Source organism: Macaca thibetana, chromosome 3 (genome assembly GCF_024542745.1).
Source record: "Macaca thibetana thibetana isolate TM-01 chromosome 3, ASM2454274v1, whole genome shotgun sequence".
In the NCBI taxonomy this organism is placed as follows: domain Eukaryota; kingdom Metazoa; phylum Chordata; class Mammalia; order Primates; family Cercopithecidae; genus Macaca; species Macaca thibetana.
Genome location: NC_065580.1, coordinates 125,147,439 through 125,167,143, shown reverse-complemented (window position 1 = coordinate 125,167,143; position 19,705 = coordinate 125,147,439). Strand labels below are relative to the sequence as shown.

Here is a 19,705-nt window from a genome sequence, read left to right as displayed (position 1 = left end):
AGCTGATTGTGAAGCGCACTGTAATGTCATAAGCACTTCAGAGAAATGAGAGAAAATGAGTAAGAGAGAGGGAGGATGAAGAGGCGTCCTGACTTTTCAACTGTCAGAGAAGGCCACCATGAGAAGGTGACATCTAACACAGACTTGAGTGAGCTGATCCCTGTGCACTTGTGAGGGAAGAGAGCTGCAGGCAGAGAGTCCCCAGGGAGGGCAGGCCCCAACTTGAGGCCTGCTGTGGAGGGAGACGTCCAAAGGACAGCAAGTAAGGCCGGGCGGCCAGCAGGATGCCAGTGCTGGTGAGAGCCAGAGGAGATGAGCTCAGCCAGCCCATGGTGACCTCGATCCTGTGAGGCCTGTGGACCACGGGGGAGATTCAGGTCATATTTCTCATGTGTTTGGGAACCTTTGCAGTATTTTGAGCAAGGACCTCTCATTGTTGACTCATGTTTTACAAGAACCATTGTTGGCTGTTGTCTGGAGAACAGATAGCAGAGGTAAAGAGTAGAACTGGGGCCGGGTGCCATGGCTCATGCCCATAGTCCCAACACTTTGGGAGGCCGAGGCGGGCGGATCACCTGAGGTCAGGATTTTGAGATCAGCCTGGCCAACATGATGAAACCCCATCTCTACTAAAAATACAAAAATTAGTCGGGCGTGGTGGCATGCACCTGTAATCCCAGCTACTGGGGAGGCTGAGGCAGGAGAATTGCTTGAGCCCGGGAGACGGAGGTTGCAGTGAGCCAAGATCGCGCCACTGTACTCCAGCCTGGGAGACAGTAGACAGAGAGACTCTGTCTCAAAAAAGAAAGAAAGAAAGAAAGAAAGAAAGAAAGAAAGAAAGAAAGAAAGAAAGAAAGAAAGAAAGAAAGAAAGAAAAGAAAAGAAAAAAAGAGTAGAACTGAGCACCCATTTGGCAGAGGTGCTGATGGCTCCAGGCAGGTTGGAGACAATCTTAAGAAGGGTTGGATCCTGAGTATACACGGAAGATGGGGCAGGATTTGCAACAAGTAGGATGTGGGTGGGAGAGAAAACTGGGAGTCGAGCTTAAAATGACCTCCCCTAAGGTCAGCAGGTAGTAGATGCACACGTGTATTATGCATCTCATTCCGATAGATTCTTCATCTCTGAATTGAAATATCCTTGAGGGCTGGGATCATGTTTCCCCTGACTTTACACCGCCAACACCTTGTGTAGACCTCGTACACATGAGGACCCACCACATATTTCCTCCATAATCAAATATCATGGCTTCCAGGATGCAGGGGGAGGAGCACAGTTTCATTCCTGTTCTGAGTCATCCTCACCGTTCCCACATCCATTTGGTGATGAAGGACACACATCTGATCTGTGAAGCTCACAGGACTCACTCAAGAGCCACAGATCTATTTCGAACGCATTTGGAGAGTTGATGTGTGCAATCCGAATAGTGAGTGCAGTGGGAAGTGAACACGCAGAAGCAGATGCCCTACTCTTTGTGGGTTGCCAAGAGTTCAACTGAGAGGAAAGGGAGCACAGTCATTGTCTCTTGAGGAACAAAGATGAATCTTGCCCAAAATGAAGAATAGGCAGAGCTCTGATTCTTAAGGTCTCATTCAAACAGCCCCTTGTGTGTGGTGGGTACAGATGAAGCGCTGAGTGGGAATGGCCAGGATTCCAACCTGACGACTAAAACTGGTCTGGGATGCCAGCTGCCGGGGTTGACTGGAGTCCAAAGTGCTGGACCCAGAGAAAAGGAAATCCCAGGGGCCAGCACTGGCCTTTTAATTTTTTTTTTTATTTCTGCATCCCAGAATGGCAGAACCCACAATTGGCAAGATTTGCAATTTCCCCACTGCTTCTTGTTCTCTGCACTGTGGCAAATGCAGCTTCCTTCAAACTTTCTGTTAATTGACTTTATAAAGTTGCCCCAGAGTTAGCTCCTAGGAGGTGAGACTGGTGTGGCTGCTTTCAGAACTTGGGAAATAAAAAAAAAATTTTCTTCTAGCCATACCAAATACATCAGCAGACAGTCTAAATATTAGACTAAATATTATTTGTGTGGCATGACTGAAAAGCAGGGATAAAAGTAGTTCATGTATTATGTGCCAACTATGTGGTTGCACATGACCACAGCAGATAGCAAACGCAAACCAAAATGTACTTATGGAATCTCTCTCTTTCTCTGTGATATCTATGTATATAATATAGATATAAGATTGCACACACACACACACACAACCTCTTATTGTAATCTTGCACGTAATTTGAAGCTGTTTTCAATGTATTTAGTTTAGTTACATGAATAAACATCTAGAACTGTGAATAAGAAGTTACCAGTGAAAAAATTAAACTGATTCAATAGTTCCAAGGTGATTGAATAACTTGGCTCAGATACAGTAAGTACTTGGGAATTTTATTCCTCTTTGCTAAAGCTGATTTAGTATTAAGGAAATAAATGAAAACAATTTTGGCACATGTTGACCTCTGTTACAAAGTGCAACAAATAAACTGTAGGACATTTGAATGCATGTTAAGTCAATTTTATGTCCTATTTTAATTAAAAAATATTCATGAGTAATTTCATTTGGTTGGTTGCTCTTCATTTGGACACATGGAAGTCATAAAAGCCTTGAGATTATTGCATAATATGCAATAATACCCTCTAAAATGTGTATTAACCGTAAGCTCAAAGTCCCAAATAAAAGCCTTCCCGAAATAAAAGGGGTCACAAAGCTTCTCATACAGGTGCCTCCTTCATACAACCTTCTGATGTCTACGGCTCCAGCTCTGAAGGCATGAGACTCCATCAAAGCTCAGCATGATACTCAGCAGATTTCAGTATCTTGAAGCCCAGGGCTGCATGTCTTTCTTCATTTGGACTCATTCTCATTTATAAGAGAGAATCTATAGTAAGAAATGTTTCTCAAATTGCTTTTAGCTGCTTCAGGAGCCTGCATGGGTGGCTGGTCCATGCTAAGGATGGAGAGGGATGGCCTCTTGTGCTGTGGCTGGAACTGGACATCTGGGGTGTCGCTGTTTCATGTGGACCTATAACCCACCCCTTCCTTCAGCCACATTCCAAGCCCAACCTTTAGAGGTGGCTCTGCTGCCAGCTGTGGTGCCTTTAGAGATTTCATGGGCCTAGACTAGCTTGATCTTTCTGCTGCCTTCCCCTCCTCACCCCACGGCAGGGTGGCCTCCTTTCTCCTCCTCCTAAGCCTGTCCACATGCCTCAGGCATCTTCACACATTTGCCACCTCTCACCTACCTTCTTCCCTCTTTCTTTTCCATTTTCCTTTTGGAGAGATTCAGATAGAGGCATCAGTTTTTAAATTTCTTGAAAAATGTCTTGGGATTTCAGGAAGTCCTGGAGATAAATGTAGAGTTTCAATCTGTCGTGCCTTACCAGGGTGTGTGTTGAAGTTCATCCTCAGGCCACACTCTAGTTTCCCTTCTGCAGGTCCAGTCAGTCAAGCTCAAGGGCTGATTTAATTTCTGTGCAAAGGAGAGATCTGGCCCCCTCCTTCTCATCCAAGGGGCATATACTTTTGCCTTGGGTAATCTCAGGAAGTGACCCAAATAATAGGAGATGCAGGACATGGAGTAGGGATAGCTACATTGGGTAGATCACTATTGATTTCATTTATTTCAGATTTTAGCATTTCTATATAGAACAGTGCTGTTCATTTAGTCCTTAAATATTATGGAACTAGGCAAATTTAGTTTTATAAATATCACAATGACACAAAGAAATTATACATCCTTACAAATCTTTGTGGGATATTTTATTTATAGCTAGAGTAGAAAGTTTAAATTTTGGTTGCCTCATTTATAGCTGCTTGATTTTATGTTCAGCTAATATTTTATCAGTACTTAGGTAAGCTGTGTTTTCCTTTGGAATTTTTATTCTCAATCATTTTTATCTAACAACAGTTTTCCTGCTCACCAAAAATGTGCATGTTGACAGTTGACATTTTGAGAAACAGAGACAGTATAAACATACAAGAAAAGGAATCCATAATTCATGGCCTAGGACCAGTTATTATCCATAGTTTGGTGTATTTCCTTCTGCATGTAGATATTTTTCTGTATGTGTGCACATACCTTCCCCCTTATAGTGTATATCATGTTATAGATACAAAGTTATACTCTATGATTAGTTAACATTATATACACGTATGTTTATTTTGTATGAAAATGAAATATTCTGCACATATTGCATTGCAACATGCTCTTTTACTTTGCAAAGCACAAAGATCATCTTGTCTCCCCAAGTGTCTTATTATTAAAATTATTTCCTGAGATGGATACCCCATTTTCCATGATGTGATTATTACACATTTGCATGCCTGTATCAAAATATCTTGTGTATGCCATAAATATATACACCTACTATATACCTACAAAAATTACAAAAAATAAAAATGCAAAAAAAAAAACCCCTGATTTTTTTCAGCTGCTTATTATTTCATCTTGGATTTGTGCATCTTGGATTTTGCTAATCTTTTCGAAGGAGTTTGCAGTTTTGTCTGTTTTGCACTGCACTGAATATCCCCAATAAAGATTTACTTACATCTCTGAAAAAGTAATTGTTTCCTAATTTAATAATAAAATCATGGTATTTATTCTTGTTTTTATTAGTATTTATTTGTTTATTATTTAGGGTGACATTTCAAATCTTATTGATCTTTTTTCCTTCCTTTTATTAACTGTCTGTCTCTGGTGGTGTTATGGTTAACACTGAGTGTCAATTTGATTGGACTGAAGGATAAAAAGTATTGATCCTGAGTGTGTCTGGGAGGGTGTTGCCAAAAGAAATTAACATTTGAGTCAGTGGTCTGGAGAAGGCAGATCCAGCCTTAATCTGGTGGGCACAATCTAATCGGCTGCCAGCCAATATAAAGCAGGCAGAAAAACATGAAAAAGAGAGTTGGGCCTATCCTCCCAGCCTACATCTTTCTCTGTGCTGGATGCCTCCTGCCCTTGAACATTGAACTCCAAGTTCTTCAATTTTGGGACTCAGACTGGCTCTCCTTGCTCCTCAGCTTGCAGACAACCTATTGTGGGACCTTGTGATAGTGTAAGTTAATACTTAATAAACTCCGATATACATATATAATATATGTATATCTCCTATGAGTTCTGTCTATCCTATCTAATAGGATATATATGTACCCTATTAGTTTTAGTTCTGTTCCTCTAAGAGAACCCTGACTAATACAGATTTTGGTACCAGGAATGGTTCTAGAGGAACAGAATATTAAGGATGGAGTTCTTTCCTTGGTTTTGGGGTTTCTGGAGTTGGCTGTTTAATATAATTACATTCCAAAATGCTAAGAACTCCACTTACAGTATGGAGAACAGTGATAGTCCTTGGAATAAACTGTTTAGAGTTATACAAAATAAACGCATTTGGCACTCCTGATTCACCACTCATGAGAGGCAAGGAGTTTAGTGACTCTATGCATAATACCTTTGATCATATGTGGAGAACCAAGGAACATAAAGAAGCCGGTTAGTTGCTCCTAAGTTCAGTGAACAAAGCGATGAAAGAAAATGATGAACTCAGGGATTCTGCCTCCCAGCTTCAGAAGCAGATACTGAGCCTCAAATCTGCTAAGTTTTCCCTGAGTGAGACTCTTATCTCCTGTAGAGAAAGAACTGAAGTTGTGGAAAACTAGACACAAGCTGTTGTCATGCGAATGGCTGATCTGTAATGAAAGATGTATGCACAGCCTCACTAGGTGTCTACTGTTAAAGTGAGGGCATTGATTGGAAAAGAATGGGACCCTGTAACTTGGAATGGGGATGTGTGGGAGGACCCTGATGAAGCTGTGCACACTGCATTTGTAAACTCTGATGAACTTTTTTGCCAGAAGGAACAGTTTCCCCATCCCCAGTAGTGGCAACATCCCCTCCCTGACCCATTCTGCCATCAGCCTTTCCACCTTTGTCTGAGAAGATAAACTCTGCACTGCTTGAGGCAACAGTGATGGCCTCCCTTGAGGCAGTTGCCAGGCAAGATAATGTTGATTCTCCTCAGAAGCCACCCCCAACACATCTGTTTGCTTCTAGACCTATAACTAGACGAAAGTCCCAGCAGGCCCCTGGAGGTGAGGCTGAGAGTGTGACCCACGAGGAGGTGAGCTACACTTGAAAAGAACTGCTTGAGTTCTCTAATTTACGTAAAGAACAATCTGGAAAACAGGCATGGGAAATGAATATTAAGGGTATGGGATAATGGTGGAAGGAACATAGAGTTTGATCAGGCTGAATTTAATGATTTGGGCCCACTAAGTAAGAACACTGTATTTAATGTTGTAGCTTGGGGAGTTAAAAAAGGTTCTAATAGTTTATTTGTTTGGTTAGCTGAAATATAGATTAAAAGATGGCCACTGTGAGACAGCTGGAAATGCCTGATCTCTCTTGGTTTAATGTAGAGAAAGGGATCCAAAGGCTTAGGGAGATTGGGATGGTGGAGAGTGGATTAATCACTTTAGACCTACTCATCCCAGCTGGGAGGGGCCAGAAGATAAACTCTTGACCAATGCGTGGTAAAATAGATTTGTGAGGGCAGCACCTGCATCTTTGAAGAGCTATGTAATTGCTGTCCTATATGTCAGATCTAATGGTGAGAACCTCAGTCACTCAACTACAAAATTTAAATACAGTAGGAATAATTGAGCTGACAGGGGCCAAGTGGTGGAACTCAACTGTCAAAGGCAAGGTGGACATAGCTGCCATAATGGACAGCAGAGGCAAAGCGGCAATCAGAATAGTCTGACTTGTGTAGAGCTCTGGTACTGGCTAATTAATCATGGTGTTCCTAGAAGTGAAATTGATAGGAAGCCTACTGCATTCCTACTTAAGTTATACAAACAGAAAACTTGCAGGTCAAATGGACAAAAAACTAATTTGAATTATAGAAACAGAGAATAGCACCCCCTCTACCAATTTCCAGACTTGAGCCAGTTTACAGACACAGAAACCCTTGAATGAAGGGGAGGCTGGTTCCCCTTGAGGAAGGACCTCACTACATTACCAACAATTTATGCAGTGAATCTTTCTCCCATTCTTCCCCAAGGAGACCTCTGGCCTTTTACCAGGGTAACTGTGCATTGGGGAAAGGGAAATGATCAGACTTTTTAGGGACTACTGGACACTGGCTGTGAGCTGACTTTGATTCCAGGGGTCCCAAAATGTCATTGTGGTCCTCCAGTTAAAGTAGCGGTTTATGGAGGGCAGCTAATTAATGGAGTTTTAGCTCAGGTCCAACTTACAGTGGGTCCAGTAAGTCCCTGGAATCATCCTGTGTTCATTTCCCCAGTGCCGGAATGCATAATTGGCATAGACATACTTAGCAGCTGGCAGAACCCCCACATTGGCTCCCTGACTGGTAAGATGAGGGCTATTATGGTGCGAAAGGCCAAATGTAAGCCATTAGAGCTGCCTCTACCTAGAAAAATAGGAAATTAAAAACAATATGGCATCCCTGGAGGGGTTGTGGAGATTAGTGCCACCATCAAGGACTTGAAAGATGCAGGGGTGGTGATTCCCACCACATCTCTGTTTAACTCTCCCATTTGGCCTATGCAGAAGACAGATGGATCTTGGAGAATGTCAGTGGATTATCATAAGCTTCACCAAGTGGTGATTCCAGTTGCAGCTGCTGTACCAGATGTAGTTAAATTGCTTGAGCAAATTAACGCGTCTCCTGGTACCTGGTATGCAGCCATTGACTTGGAAAATGCCTTTTTCTCCATTCCTGTCTATAAGGCCCACCAGAAGCAATTTGCCTTCAACTGGCAAGGCCAGCAATATGCCTGTACTGTCCTACCTCAGGGCTATATCAGTTATCTGGCTTTGTGACATAATCTTATTCGGAGAGACCTAGATAACTTTTCACTTCCACAAGGTATCACACTGGTCCATTACATAGATGACATTATGCTTATTGGATCTAGTGAGCAAGAAGTAGCAAACACACTGGACTTACTGGTGAGACAATTGCTTGCCAGATGATGGGAAATAAATCTGACTAAAATTCAGGGACCTTCTACCTCAGTAAAATTTCTAGGGGTCCAGTGGTGTGGGGCATGTAGAGATACTCCTAAGGTGAAGGATAAGTTGTTGCACTTGGCCCATCCTACAACCAAGAAAGAGGCACAATGCCTAGTAGGCCTGTTTGGATTTTGGACACAACACATTTGTCATTTGGGTGTGTTACTCTAGCCCATTTATTGATGACCCAAAAGGCTGTCAGTTTTGAGTGGGGTCCAGAACAGGAGAAGGCTCTGCAACAGGTCCAGGCTGCTGTGCAAGCTGCTCTGCCACTTGGGCCATGTGACCCAGGAGATACAATGGTGCTTGAGGTATCAGTGGTGGATAGGGATGCTGTTTGGAGCCTTTGGCGGGCTCCCATAGGTGAATCACAGTGGAGGCCTCAAGGATTTTGGAGCAAGGCCTTGCCATTTTCTGCAGATAACTACTCTCCTTTTGAGAGACAGCTCTTGGCCTGTTACTGGGCCTTGGTGGAAACTGAACTTTTGACTATGAGTCATCAAGTCACCATGCGACCTGAACTACCTATCATGAAGTGGGTGCTTTCTGACCCATCTAGCCATAAAGTGGGTCATGCACAGCAGCATTCCATCATCAAATGGAAGTGGTAGATAGGTGATCGGGCTCAAGCAGGTCCTGAAGGCACAAGTAAGTTACATGAGGAAGTGGCTCAAATGCCCATGGTCTCTACTCCTGCCACCCTGCCTTCTCTCCCCCAGCCTGCACCGATGGCCTCATGGGGAGTTCCCGATGATCAGTTGACAGAGGAACAGAAGACTAGGGCCTAGTTCACAGATGTTTCTACAGGATATGCAGACGCCTCCTGAAAGTGGACAGCTGCAGCACTACAGCCTCTTTCTAGGACATCCCTGAAGGACAGTGGTGAAGGGAAATGTTCCCAGTAGGCAGAATTTTGAGCAGTGTACCTGGTTGTGCACTTTGCATGGAAGGGAAAATGGCCCAATGTGTGATTATATACTGATTCAAGGGCTATAGCCAAAGGTTTGGCTGGATGGTCAGGGGCACATGGAAGAAGCGTGATTGAAAAATTGGTGACAAAGAAATCTGGGGAAGAGGTATGCAGATGCACCTCTCTGAGTGGTCAAAAACTGTGAAGAAATTTGTATTCCATGTGAGTGCTCACCAACGGGTGACCTCAGTGGAGGAGGAGTTTAATAATCAAGTGGATAGGATGAACCTTTCTGTGGACACTACTCAGCCTCTTTCCCCAGACACCCCTGTCATCGCCCAATGGGCCCATGAAAAAAGTGGCCATGGTGGTGGGGATGGAGGTTACGCATGGGCTCAGCAACATGGGAAGGGCAGAAGTTTGTCCTCACTGGAATAGACATTTACTCCGGATATGGGTTTGCCTATCCTGTGGGCAATGCTTCTGCCAAGACTACCATCTGTGAACTCACAGAATGCTTTATCCACCGTCATGATATTCCACACAGCATTGCTTCTGACTAAGACACTCACTTTACGGCTAAGGAAGTACGGCAGTGGGCTCATGCTCATGAAATTCGCTGTTCTTACCATGTTCTCCATCATCCTGAAGCAGCTGGATTGATAGAATGGTGGAATGGCCTTTTGAAGTAACAATTACAATGCCAACTAGGTGACAATACTTTTCAGGGCTGGGGCAAAGTTCTCCAGAAGGCCTTGTATGCTCTGAATCAGCGTCCAGTATATGGTACTGTTTCTCCCATAGCCAGGATTCAAGGGTCCTGGAATCAAGGGGTGGAAGTGAAGTGATACCACTCACCATCACCCCTAGTATCCATTAGCAAAATTTTTACTTCCTGTTCCTGCAACATTACGTTCTGCTGGTCTAGAGGTCTTAGCTCCAGATGGAGGAACACTGCCACCAGAAGACACAACAACCATTCCATTAAACTGGAAGGTAAGATTGCCACCTGGACACTTTGGGCTCCTCCTACCTTTAAGTCAACAGGCTAAGAAGGGAGTTACAGTGTTGGCTGGGGTGACTGACCTGGACTATCAAGTTGAAATCAGTCTACTACTCCACAACAGAGGTAAGGAAGAGTATGTGTGGCATACAGGAGATCCATTAGGGCGTCTCTTAGTATTACCATGCCCTGTGATTAATGTCAATGGGAAACTACAACAGCCCAATCCAGGCAGGACTTCAAATGACCCAGACTCTTCAAAAATGAAGGTTTGGGTCACTCCACCAGGAAAAAATCATGACCTGCTGAGGTGCTTCCTGAAGGCAAAGGGAACACAGAATGGGTTGTAGAAGAAGGTAGCCATCAATACCAGCTACGGCCACATGACCAGTTGCAGGAACAGGGACTGTGATTATCATGAGTATTTCCTCCTTCTTTTGTTAAAAACATGTTTGTACTTGTATATATTTGTAGTAAGAAAATATCTTTATTTTATTTCCTTTCTCCTTTATCACGTGACATAAGATTTATTGTCTTCATATCAGCCTTTAAGTATTGTTGACTTTATGTAATAGTATTTGGGGTTGGGGATTGGTGCATTTCTGGTTGTACAAAGGATAGTTGTATTATGTTATGTGTAATTATGACCTTCTTATTATCTTTATTTGAAGATTATGTATGATCTTAGGAGATGTGTATGGGTTCAAGTTGACAAGGGGTGGACTTGTGATGGTTAAGACTGAGTGTTAACTTGATTGGACTGAAGGATGCAAAGTATTGATCCTGGGTGTGTCTGGGAGGGTGTTGCCAAAAGAAATTAACATCTGAGTCAGTGGTCTGGAGAAGGCAGATCCAGCCTTAACCTGGTGGGCACAATCTAATCGGCTGCCAGCCAATATAAAGCAGGCAGAAAAACATGAAAAAGAGAGTTGGGCCTATCCTCCCAGCCAGCCTACATCTTTCTCTGTGCTGGATGCTTCCTGCCCTTGAACATTGAACTCCAAGTTCTTCAATTTTGGGACTCAGACTGGCTCTCCTTGCTCCTCAGCTTGCAGACAACCTATTGTGGGACTTTGTGATCATGTAAGTTAATACCGAATAAACTCCCTTTTATGTGTGTGTGTGTGTGTGTGTGTGTGTGTGTGTGTGTATCCTATTAATTCTGTCCCCCTAAGAGAACTCGGACTGATACGGGTGTCTTTTGCCCAGTTTTCTATTGGTGTAGTTGTCTTTATTTTACTGATTTTTAAGACATCCTCATACATTAAGGTTAGTAATTCTATGTCTGGAATTTATTTTTGTTTTATATTTTTCCTTTTCTAATGCAAAGAAGTTTCAAATTATTCAATAGCAAAACTCTTAATGTTTCCTCTGAGCTTTTCGGTTTTATGTCATCCTTTGTCTACATTCCTCTGTTGACATTTGCTCCCAGGGTTAGCTCATTCATTCATTCATTCATTCATTCATTCAGGCTCTGGTTTTGTATAACATCTGTAAGGCCATAGATCTCCCCAATTTATGATGCTAGTTGGGACTTATTCCCACACTCTAGGCTGTGTAAGCAACTTCTTACTTCACATCCACTATTGGATGTCAAAATAGTCATTTCATATGTAGTCTGCACAAATTGCACTTCCCATGCTCCCTCTAAGCTGGCTCCACCTGAGATGCTGCTACCCATCTCAGCTGATGAGCATTCAATCTTTCCAGTTGCTCAGGCCAAGACGCTTGGATCATCATTTACTCATCTTTTCCCCTTAAACCGCCCCATCTAATCTCTTTGGAAATCTCCCTGGGTCTCTCTTTGGGTTTGCCTGGAGTTTGCCTGCTCTTCACCATCTTCCTGTAGTGAGGTTCCTGTTCTGAGCCACCATCTTCTCTCACCTGGAACTCTCTGCTGGCCTCCTATCTGGGCTTTCCCCTTTCACTCCACTCTCTTCCTCCTCAAGGTCTATTTGCAATACAGTGGCCCGTGGGATCTTTTCTGATCTGCTTAGAGCAAATCCCATTTGCTCAGAGTAGAAGCCAAAGTCCTCAAGTGCCCTTTAGGGCCCTATCATCTGTGCCCCACTTGCCTCTCTGATCCTACTTTATAGTATCTCCTTCTTTTTTCATTCTCTTCCATCAACCATGGCCTCTTATTTTATTTTATTTTTTGATTCTTAAGCACAGCAGAAACATTTTTGCTTCAGAGACCTTGCTCTGGTGGGTTTCTCTGTCTTGAAGGATCAGTTCCTACATTTGCCTAGAGCTGACCTTCGCCTTGATTTTCTCCAATGCATTTCTATTGTCAATTTCATTAATTTCCACTCTAATATTTTTGTTTTCTTCCTTCTGCTTGCTTTAGGCTTATTTTGCTTCTCTTTTATCAGTATCTTAAGGTGAAAGATTTGGTTATTGAGATCCTTCTTTCTTTTTAATATAGACATGTAAAGCTATAAATTTTCCTCTGACCACTGTATTAGCTGCAGTCCATAAGTTTTTGAATGCTGTGTCTTTATTTGAGATGTGTTCATCTCAAAGTATTTTAAATTTGCCTTTTGATTTCTGTCTTTGGATTTTGAAAGTTTGATTATGATGTATGTAAGTGTGGATCTCTTTTAATCTATTCTAGTTAAGGCTTGTTGAGCTTCTTGGATGTGTATATTAATGTTTTTTAAAAATCAAATTTGAGAATTTTTTAGCTATTATGTTTTCAAATATTCTATTTGCCCCTTTCTCTTCTCGTTTGCTAGAATTCATTTTATGTGTATGTTGGTGTGTTGAATGATGTCTTTCAGTTCTTTGAGGCTCTGTTAATTTTTCTTCATTCTTTTTTCTTTCTGTTCTCAGACTGGGCAATTTCATGTGATATATGTGTGTGTGTGTGCGCGCGCACGTGCACACACACATACATACATATACATAGTTATATATGAATATCAATTTTTTATTAATATATAAAAAACAGGTTATGTAGGCTGTACAGTTATAAACTCTGCCTTCCCAAATCTGCTGCTGAGCTCTTTGGTTATTTTTTTCTATTATTATTATTTTTGAGACAGAGTCTCACTCTGTTGCCCAGGCTAGAGTGCAGTGGTGTGATCTGCACTCACTGCAAACTCTACCTCCTGAGTTCAAGAGATTCTCCTCCTCAGCCTCCTGAGTAGCTGGGATTGTAGGTGTGTGCCACTACGTCTGGCTAATTTTTGTATTTTTAGTAAAGAAAGGGTTTCACTATATTGTCCAGGTTGGTCTTGAACTCCTGACCTCAGGTGATCCACCCACCTTGGCCTCTCAAAGTGCTGGGATTACAGGCATGAGCCTTGGCACCTGGCTACCTTCAGTTAATTTTTTCCAGTTATTACAGTTTTCAACTCTAGAGTTTCTATTTGGTTGGTATTTGAAAATAATTTCTATTCTCTAATGATAGCCTCTACTTAGGGAGATATCGTTTTCATGTTTTTCCTTAGTTATTTAAACATGGTTTGCTTTAGTTATTTTAATATATTTAAAATAACTGATCTGCTGTCTTTTCAGTAAATACAATGTCTGGGCTACTTCAGCGTAGTTTCTATTGACTGGTTTTGGCCTTTGTGTATGGACCATCGTTTCTTGTTTCCTTGCATTTCTCATAATTTTTTGTTGATAACTGGACATTTAAAATAAGATAATGTGTGAATTTTAGAAATCAGATTTTCTTTTCTTCCCAGGGCTTGTTATTACTAATAATTTTTGCTCTTGTCTGTTTAGTTACATTTATGAACCAGTTCTATAAAATCTGTATTCTTTGTCGTTTGGGGCCACTGAAGTCTCTGCTTGGTTAGCTTAAATTCCTGAGACATAGAAATCTTTCAGCCTTTTCCAATGGGCTGTGTGTGTGTGTGTGTGTGTGTGTGTGTGTGTGTGTGTGTGTTGGAGCACACTTTTAACATGCAGCCAGGTACTTAACAACTCTACCTTAGCCTTTACTTTCTGCTTGTTCAGAGCCTCAAAATTTGCCTGGGGTGAGAGTTTAAGGTCTTCTTGGATCTTTCTTGAGTATGTACACAACCCTGGGCATGGGCATGAACTTCCATTTCCTCTGAAATTTATTGGAGCTTTTTGAAGCCCCTATGGGCAGCTCATTTCCCAGAATTTTCTTTTAAGATTTTTGCTTGTCCTGTTGTTTACCCCAATATCTATCCACTATGTTAAAATATTGCTGTTCATTTTTGACAAACATCCCTGGAGAAAAGATTCTTGGCACTAGGCACACTCCGAGTCAGGTGAAAAGAAGATCGCCTTGTGAGTAGGGAACTACTAGGAAGGTCAAATAATGATGGTAATATTGAAAATGGACTTTGAAGGGGGTCCAAGCCTGTTCTTACTGTGGTGGCAGCCAAATTGCTGGAGTGCATCACGATCACAGGCTATGCGTTGTCAAGTCGGCTGTAGTTTTGGGGAAGAGGGATGGGAAGAGGGCATGTTAAAGTGCCCCACAGCCTGCTGTTCTTACTAAAGAGTCAGAATTTGTCTTTAGTAACTGCTCCCTAAATTGCTGAGAACTTTTGGTCACTTTCCAAAGTTCGGGAAATGTTCATTCTGGCAATTTTTGATAGTGATGAGAATGTTGCTCTTTTGAAGAAGAGAATTTTTGGATTTCCTTTTTCTAGCATTTTCACTGATATCTCTTACTAAACTCAGTTTTTATTATAAAATATATATATTTAATAACAAATCTTGAATATCATAGATTACTGCATCATTAGACTATTATCTATATAAAGCCACATAGTTTTAGAAACTCTGTTCATGAAGTTTGGCGTTGGAAACATTGCAATAACACAATCATTGGTTATTTTGGACACAGTTTATGTAGATAGTTAAAATGCTTTGTCAAAATCAATGAACTATAGAATTGCAAACCACATACTCCCAACATCTAACTATCTTTAAGCAGTCCTTCTTTAATCTCACTGGGATGGTAGCATTTCAAAGGCCCAGGGCTAGACTGCAGTGAAAAGCCTATTAGCCTGCCCCTATAAGCACAGAGTGAGCATCAGAATCCTGAGTAACCACTGAAGGACAAGATTCTCCTAAGACTTGGTCTCTGTCCCTCACTGTTACGTGAACAAGGACAAACCAGAGATTCTTAAAATTTTGTTGCTTTAGTTTTACATTTCAAAAAGCACACATAGAGATGAAAAAAATAAAGAATAAACAGTAGATACCTATATATTCAAGTAGGAAAATAGGAAATGTACTTTCATCTGTTTTTAAGTTCTAAGACAGAACCTATTTTTAAATAATGGCTGTCAAATCATTTTGACTTGTTCAAAGAAAGGGATTAACTACCTGGATACAGACAATCAAATAGCATGCACCCTTTTTCTTCACTTTCCCACCCTGCCCCCAATCTCAGGCACACCCAGAGATTTTATATATAACAATGTTTTTTTCCATTAGATCTTCTGTAGACAATCTCGCTGAGAAATCAGGGAAACCAAGCTTACCACATAGTGAGTGAAATCTTTCCTTTTATTGGATTTGGCTTAAACTCAAGCTTTTTGAGCAGCAAATTTGACAGGAGTTCAGGAAAATTCTCTGCCTGGACTCATCCTGGAACACTGGGCCACACCTCATTTCAGAGTTGTATGGGCCAGGTATGTACAAGGTGTGGCACGCAGAAGTGAGCTCAGTTAAATAATGAATTCTATATTCCTAGCTTCTTCTTTGCTGCAATATTTTCTTCTTACTGGAACTTCTCTATGACCTAGTATTTTCCTCCTTTCTTTTTATTCAAATTACTGTCAGAAAAAAAGATTCGATAAATACATCAGCTCCACAAAACAAATGAAGGATCAGTTTAGATGAATACTCCTTTCAAGAACATTTTAAATTTTAACAGAAAACAAAACCTTAAGCTAAAGTTCTGTTAATAGAGTTGGTGTACAAGCATGGCAGACTAGAGGAATGTGGTCTGGGCTAGTGTATTTTTCTTGTTACCATAACACCCAGATACTTTTTTAAAGCAAATATGAGAACTTATATATCTCATGCCTCAGTAAGGGCCTCCTAACATGTCATCCTCCCAAAAGAGTAACATGTGACTGAACGTATGACATTCCCTGTCAACCAATCAACAGAAAGATCCTCAAAATTCCTTGAAGGTTTCTGTACTTGTGTTTACCCCATCACAGGGTACACGCACACACATACACACACACACACCCCCACACCTTTCTCTTCAGCTCCATTAGATTCTTACTTTAATTCAGTCTTGTTTCATTTCTAATTCAATCACCTGCATGCAGGACCAGGCCTTGATTCAGACCTTCTTCTGAAGTGTTGTGCTCTCTCTGACAGTCATCTCTCCTGTCGCCGTTCCCCAAATTCTCTTGAATCAACTCTGCCATTTTTGTGATCTCTAGAAAGTTGATAGCTTTCTATTATTCAATTATGTCGTTTCTATCTTGAGATCTTTCTGTGTAGCTTGGTTTAACTAACACTCTACTTTTTTTTTGGTTATTGACTAACCTTGTATTATATCGGCCTCCTAATCTCAAAACTATGATGGCAAAAGTCATGTAATATGTTAGCTTTTTTTCACTAGTAATTAATACATTTAACATAGCTTTGATCTTCAAAACCATCTTATACATATATATATATATATTAGTTTTGTCCTATAATTTGCTTCCACGTTCTTGCATCATTTTATTTCTCTTAATTCGTACCTTTTCTGATTTTCCCATGAAACTTCTCATTCTCAACAAGGCCATGTGACATGAAAGCTTTTATTATTTCTTAGATACAATTATTTTTTGGCATTACCATCCATTCATATATATATACACACATATATATATATATTTGTATACATACTTTAAGTTCTTGGGTACATATAAAGAATGTGCAGGTTTGTTACATAGGTATACATGTGCTATGGTGGTTTGCTGCTGCACCCACCAACTCATCATCTACATTAGGTATTTCTCCTAACGCTATGCCTCCCCTAGCCCCCCACCCCCCAACAGGCCCCCATGTGTGATGTTCCCCTCTCTGTGTCCATGTGTTCTCATTGTTCAACTCCCGTTTATGAATGAGAACATGTGGTGTTTGGTTTTCTGTCCTTGTGATAGTTTGCTGAGAATGATGATCTCTAATTTCATCCATGTCATTGCGAAGAACATGAACTCATCCTTTTTTATGGCTGCATAGTGTTCCATGGTGTATATATGCCACATTTTCTTTATCTAGTCAATCACTGATAGGCATTTGGGTTGGTTCCAAGTCTTTGCTATTGTGAATACTGCTGCAATAAACATATGTGTTCCTGTGTCTTTATAGTAGAATGATTTATAATCCTTTGGGTATATACCCAGTGATGGGATTGCTGGGTCCAGTGATAATTCTGGTTCTAGATCCTTGAGGAATAGGTACACTGTCTTCCACAATGGTTGAAGTAATTTACACTTTCACCAACAGTGTAAAAGCATTCCTATTTCTCCACATCCTCTCCAGCATCTGTTGTTTCCTGACTTTTTAATGATTGCCATTCTAACTGGCGTGAGATGGCATTATCATCTATTCTATCTCATTTTTTTCCAGTTTAGAAAAATGCTTCTCATTTTCAGTGTTGCCATCCACCTTGATTCAATGTGTTCACATTTCCTGTAGGATCTTTATCCATCTCTTCATTCTTGTATGCATCAACTTCCTTGAATTCCATGATAGTAATTTTTATTCTACTTTGCTTTTATTATTTTGATGCTTTCCTTTAACAACCTTTATATAATAGTTGTTTTCAAGTCCTTGTCTGTCAGTTGCATTATCTCTGTCATTTCTGGGTCTATTTTTATTCATTGATTTTCTTCTGGTTATGAGTCCTAGTTTCCTGTTTCTTCACATTTGGGTTTTTTTTTTTTTTTTTTTTTTTTTTTTTTTTTTACACTGTACAATGTGAATATCACATTACTGAGGTCGGGATGTTTTTCTTTTAAGAGCATTGAGTTTTGTTTTAACAGGCAGTTAAGTTTCTTTTGGATCAGCTGGATTGTTTAAATGCTTTTTTTAAAAAAGCATTTCTGTAAATCATTTTAAAAAAGCATTTTTAAATGCTTTTGAAAAAAAAAAAAGCATTCTGTCAGGGCAGGTTTAGAGTTCCCTATGCTAGACAGTTTAGCCCTACTGTTAATTCTTGACCTTTCTGAGTGCTCTTTTGAATGCCTTTGGTGTTTGAATGCCTTTGGTGTTTTCTTACACTCTGCCTGGTCAGATGCCAGTTATTCCTCCGCCCTGTGCAAGCTCTAGTAAGTGTTCAGTTTTAGTTTCCTAGTAGCTGTTCTTTCCCCTATAGTTTTGTGCCTAGTCTCATGGATCCATACTCCAACCATACCATAGCTTGGTATTCAGCCCAAGACTCCAGTGAATGCTGTGGTGCTCTTTCTCTGCCTTGTTCACTCTTTTCCAATACTTTTTGCAATTCCAGTGACTTTAGACTCACTGAACTCCAATCACTGTTTCTTCAACTCAATGAAGCTATCATGCTTTGTTTGGATTCTCTCTTTGTACTGTGTATATTTAACTTTTGTAAAGTTTGTGGATAACTTTTTCTCCACAAACAAGGTGTATTCCTCCATTTTCTAAGTTCTATTTCATGTCTTTAATGAAAGTTTATTAATTTACCTCCCAAGAGTTTGTGTATCTCCTTCGTTAGACTTATTCCTTGGTCCTTATGTAGTTATTATATCTTTTTTAGTTTTTTAAAAATTCAAACTTATAGAAAACTTCAAAATTACATAAAAGTTGCAAGAATATTAAAAAGAACTCCCATACAATCTGGAATTGACAATTTTAAACGTGGTCATGTTTATTTTATCATCTTTATCCATATCTAGATACATAGACACAATGGCAAAATTTCATGAAACCATTTGACAGTGAATTGTATACATGATGTACCTTCATGCCATAAAAATTCAATATGTATTTTTTATTTTTTGAGACAGAATCTCATTCTCTCTGTTGCCCAGGCTGGAGTGCAGTGGTGCAATCTTGGCTCACTGCAATCTCCCGCTCCTGGACTCAAGTGATCCTCCCACCTCAGCCTCCCAAGTAGCTGGGAGCTGAGACTGCAGGCACGCACCATCATGCCCAGCTAATTTTTGTATTTTCTGTAGAGACAAGGCTTTGCCATATTGGCCAGGCTAATCTCAAACTCCAGAGCTCAAGCGTTCCCTCTGTCTCAGCCTCCCAAAGCACTGGGATTACAGGCATGAGTCACCACACCCCGCCTCAATGTGTATTTCTTAAGAAAAATGATATATATATACTTTTAAAAATTTACAGTTAAGTTATAAAATGCAGGAAACTGAATATTTATAATACACTTTTATTTAAACTATAGTCTATATTCTAGTTTTGTCTCTTACATCAATAATTTTTCCTTTACAGCAATGGTTTTTCCGGTATAGAATCCAGTTCAAAATCATGAACAATAAACAATTCTATGGGAATTGCTTACTTACCATTTTTTGTAATTATTTATATATTATTAATCTAACAATTAACAAATTAAACCATTTCTTCCTTTAAGTCTTTCTATTCTGTATTTGTATCTTGTATTTTTTTGCCATCTTACTGCACTGAACACACAGTAGTAATACTAAGAATCAGTATCCTTGTTCTCTTCCAGTTTTTGACTCCTTTCTTCCTTCCTTCCTCCCTCCCTTCCCTCCTTCCTTCCTTCCTCTCTTCCTTCCTTCTTTCCTTATTCTTCTTGCATTTTA

At 40.4% G+C, this 19,705-nt stretch overlaps 1 protein-coding gene across 1 annotated transcript in view; it reads left to right on the top strand.

The window, feature by feature from the left end:
* SEC61G (SEC61 translocon subunit gamma) overlaps window positions 1-19,705 on the top strand; it is a 679,333-nt gene that overhangs the window by 465,138 nt on the left and 194,490 nt on the right. The gene's annotated exons all lie outside the window — the stretch shown is intronic.